Source organism: Schistocerca piceifrons, unplaced genomic scaffold (genome assembly GCF_021461385.2).
Source record: "Schistocerca piceifrons isolate TAMUIC-IGC-003096 unplaced genomic scaffold, iqSchPice1.1 HiC_scaffold_312, whole genome shotgun sequence".
NCBI lineage: Eukaryota > Metazoa > Arthropoda > Insecta > Orthoptera > Acrididae > Schistocerca > Schistocerca piceifrons.
Genome location: NW_025728529.1, coordinates 255,999 through 260,998, shown reverse-complemented (window position 1 = coordinate 260,998; position 5,000 = coordinate 255,999). Strand labels below are relative to the sequence as shown.

The following is a 5,000-nucleotide window of genomic DNA, read 5'->3' as shown; positions in this document are numbered from 1 at the left end:
CCCTATTAATCATTACCTCGGGTTCCGAAAACCAACAAAATAGAACCGAGGTCCTATTCCATTATTCCATGCACACAGTATTCAGGCGGGCTTGCCTGCTTTAAGCACTCTAATTTGTTCAAAGTAAACGTGCCGGCCCACCGAGACACTCAATAAAGAGCACCCTGGTAGGATTTCAACGGGGTCCGCCTCGGGACGCACGAGCACGCATGGGGCGGTCGCACGCCTTCGGCTCGCCCCACCGGCAGGACGTCCCACGATACATGCCAGTTAAACACCGACGGGCGGTGAACCAACAGCGTGGGACACAAATCCAACTACGAGCTTTTTAACCGCAACAACTTTAATATACGCTATTGGAGCTGGAATTACCGCGGCTGCTGGCACCAGACTTGCCCTCCAATAGATACTCGTTAAAGGATTTAAAGTGTACTCATTCCGATTACGGGGCCTCGGATGAGTCCCGTATCGTTATTTTTCGTCACTACCTCCCCGTGCCGGGAGTGGGTAATTTGCGCGCCTGCTGCCTTCCTTGGATGTGGTAGCCGTTTCTCAGGCTCCCTCTCCGGAATCGAACCCTGATTCCCCGTTACCCGTTACAACCATGGTAGGCGCAGAACCTACCATCGACAGTTGATAAGGCAGACATTTGAAAGATGCGTCGCCGGTACGAGGACCGTGCGATCAGCCCAAAGTTATTCAGAGTCACCAAGGCAAACGGACCGGACGAGCCGACCGATTGGTTTTGATCTAATAAAAGCGTCCCTTCCATCTCTGGTCGGGACTCTGTTTTTTTTTTTTTTTTTTTAAAAATAAAAATCTTTATTTACTTTACAATAATATTTATACATCTAACCCACCACCTTATTACATTAGTGGGTCTTACTTACTACTGTTAGTTACAATTTGCAGCTAATTACAATATGTATTAAGTTGTGAGCTACAGCTTTCTAATTGCAATGGGCAGCTATACAATAAACTACTTAATTAAACTTCTAATATTTTAAAAACTAAACCTACATTTACTTCCTGCAGCGTCACAAGTGTGTCAGCAATATACAAACCTACTTATATGCCTTGCCCATCGAGCTAACCCCGATGGGCGTGCCCCTGACACTGGGCAGGCCAGGATTTTAATCGCTGCAGGTTCCTATATCTAAATTTCTAATCTAATTCCTACTATCTAATTTTAACCTACGTCATTTCCAGTGTAATGTCAATTCCGGGTAATTCCTATTCCCCACCCCCCCTATTCCCGCGCGTGGCGGATTCCAGACTAAGAGTCGGCCTATCCACGCGCAGGCGGAATGGGAGTAGGGCGTATTAGTCGCAATTTGTGCTATTTAGTCTAGTTCCCTCATGTATTCTCTTAGCACCTTTTGTGATACCTCGTTGGCAAGTTTATTTATCATTTGGAAGGTATCTTCATGTCTAATTAGGTTATAAGTGTCATAGTCAGGTAGTTGGTCTCGTAGTGTAGAGGCAACATCATTGAAGAGAGGGCACTCGTAAATCACATGATCGGGAGTGCCCTCCGGTTCACCACATTCACACGCGGGTGTCGCCCTTTTCCCAAACCGGCATAAGTATGCCGGATAAGGTCCATGTCCAGTGAGAAAATGGATTAGCCCTCTGGTTGGTTCGAAGTATTTCATTTTCAGCCGTTCTGTAATACTTGGTAACAATTCATGTGTCCTGCGCCCTGTTTCATCAGTATCCCATAGTTCTTGCCATAGTTGTACTCCTCTTTTCCTAATCTCGCCCTTATCCCCAGCCCTGATACCTAAGATTTCCTCTATTTTTGTTATGTTTCCCTTTTTACTCCAGAACCATGCAGCTTGCTCCCTGATTTTAATATCCAGGGGGCAAAGCCCCATTATAACTGTTAATGCTCCTCCAGGTGTTGTACGATAAGCACCTACCGATCTTAGAATCATGTTTCTTTGAACCCTTCTCACTGTCATGGCGGGCACCACCCTCGTGAGCCTGTGTGCCCAGACCCCCGAGCCGTAACCCACTATCGATGTTAGTATACTATTGTGATAAAGTTTTATAAGGTGAGGTGGTAGATGAAATCTCCTGTGTCCTATGGATATGAGGTTATTCAGTGTTTGAATAGCTTTCTGGGTCACGGTTTCAATGTGTTTCCCAAAATTCCACCTCTCATCAATGATGATGCCCAAGTAACGTGCGTCACGTCTCCGAAGAACCGGCGAGCGGTTGATACGTACGGTCGGGTTACGTAGTAATTGTCCCTTTAATAGCAAGTAGGTGGACTTACTTGGCGACACCGTCATTTTGGTGTTTTGACACCATAGCTGTTTGCATGTATTAGCTCTAGAATTACCACAGTTATCCAAGTAACGTGGGTACGATCTAAGGAACCATAACTGATTTAATGAGCCATTCGCGGTTTCACCTTAATGCGGCTTGTACTGAGACATGCATGGCTTAATCTTTGAGACAAGCATATGACTACTGGCAGGATCAACCAGGGAGGTGCGTCAACTAGAGCTGAGCAGCCGGCCGCCCGGGAGTGTGTCCCGGGGGCCCGCGCGAACACGCAAGCGTCCGCTCAATCATTCTGCAAACAGGAGGAGGCTGAGCTCCCCTGCACAATACACCTCGAAACCCTCTCAGGTCCCGGCGGCGCGCAGCGCCGTCCCAAGTACTTGGTCGGGTTCGAGAGAGGCGCAATCGCCCGGAGTTAGGCGAGTAGACGCTTTCGGTGCGACCACCCGTGCTCCCAACTGAGCTTGCCGCTGCCGACAGAGGCCCGGGAGCGTGCTGTCGTGGCATTGCCGGCGGGAGACAACACGCGCCACCTACGGTGACCGGCAGCTCCAACGCCAGCGCCACAGAAGGACAAAAGCCCCACTTGGGTGCCGAAGCGAACTCTCCCAGCACAGCGCACGCGCCAACACATCCGCACAGCTGCGATACAAACCACCAGCGAGAACCGCTGGGGCGACCGAGCAGCAGACGGCGTCGCGGCGCCGAGCGCCGGGCGGCAGCGCATCCTCAACGCACACAGTCCTCAATCGGACCAGCACACTGAAGATGTCCACCGCGCTTCGCACCGGGCCCGCGAGGACCTACTTTGGCCGCACGGCGCCGCGCGCAGGGTGCGCCGGCGCGCAGCTGCGACGCCTGCCGCGTCCGTCGGCCGGCGCGCCTGCCACTGGCCGCCCCCACCAGCCGGCTGTAGCGCGTGCGCCCACGCACCGCGCGGCCAGCACGCCGGGAGGCGCCCCCTCACCGGCCGGGGACGGTCCCACCCAGCCACCGCCGCGTATCGCTTCACACCCAGATGCCGTTCAGTTTCGTCGGCATGGTGGGTATCGCTGGAACAACCGGTTAGTACCTCAACCTATCGTCGCCATCACCGATTCACCCCTAGCGAGAACAACCGCACCACAACAGGTTACCATTTGTTCATTTGCGTAACTTCACCAGAAAACGCAGGCGTCCATCGCCATTTGCAACTTCCACGATTATTGCATGCCTGTGTCAGGTGTCACGCCACACTACGTCTGCCCACATACACGCAACAAAATGTGCACGCCTAGACAATACGTGGAAGGTGGCCCCCGTACGTATGCGATGTCCATTGCTCGAACGACTGTCAACCGGCCTCTGTAGCATGTCGCAGATATGGAACGCGGTGCACCATGCCATCACGGTGTGTGAGGAGAGACGACTAGGTCCGAATACATCAACAGACAGCTCATGCTGATCGCCATCCACGGCGTCCGTTCCTCCCACACGTCTCTATGGCGTACCACACTGCAATCCAGCTCTCATAGGGAGACGACACGTAGCTGCGTGCACAATATTTGCACTGTATGGTCCGCCGTTTTTGGGCGCAGTCGTTGTACGGTCACACATGTGCCACGATGTATCATTCAGTACATAAGGACGAATGTGCAGTACAGATTGTGGTTTACGCGTACGACATTAGCGGACAGTTGACACAGGCCGCACCACAACGTAGCCTGAGTACGTCGCATGCGGAGGGCATTGAACATGCAAAGTTCTCACCAACCAGCTTGCGAAGGCAGGGGGCAAGGTGGGGACGTGGGGAGGGGCGGCATGTACGTCCTGCTGCCATCCACATTACAGTGTACAGCAGGAGCATGTGGAAAGTGAGCAAGACTTGCAAGGTGTTTAACATGAAGCGATACACAGGGGAGCGGGGAGTGCGAGTAGCGAACTATATTGCGAGGGTTGCGGGTGGGCAACACTACACTAATTGAACGAGTCGTATAACAATTACAGAGCAGGTTTAGGCGACAACGTGGGTTACGTTAGGCGACAACGTGGGTTAGGTTAAGGCACGACGTGGGTTAGGTTAAGGCACGACATGGGTTAGGTTAAGGCACGACATGGGTTAGGTTAAGGCACGACATGGGTTAGGTTAAGGCACAACATGGGTTAGGTTAAGGCACAACATGGGTTAGGTTAAGGCACAACATGGGTTAGGTTAAGGCACAACATGGGTTAGGTTAAGGCACAACATGGGTTAGGTTAAGGCACAACATGGGTTAGGTTAAGGCACAACATGGGTTAGGTTAAGGCACAACATGGGTTAGGTTAAGGCACAACATGGGTTAGGTTAAGGCACAACATGGGTTAGGTTAAGGCACAACATAGGTTAGGTTAAGGCACAACATAGGTTAGGTTAAGGCACAACATAGGTTAGGTTAAGGCACAACATGGGTTAGGTTAAGGCACAACATGGGTTAGGTTAAGGCACAACATGGGTTAGGTTAAGGCACAACATGGGTTAGGTTAAGGCACAACATGGGTTAGGTTAAGGCACAACATGGGTTAGGTTAAGGCACAACATGGGTTAGGTTAAGGCACAACATGGGTTAGGTTAAGGCACAACATGGGTTAGGTTAAGGCACAACATGGGTTAGGTTAAGGCACAACATGGGTTAGGTTAAGGCACAACATGGGTTAGGTTAAGGCACAACATGGGTTAGGTTAAGGCACAA

General features: G+C 51.3%; 1 pseudogene; it reads right to left on the bottom strand.

Annotated features, from left to right (window-relative positions):
* The window catches only part of LOC124744950, a 3,441-nt pseudogene extending 943 nt beyond the window's left edge, over positions 1 to 2,498 (bottom strand).
* Between the last annotated feature and the right edge of the window lie 2,502 nt (positions 2,499 to 5,000).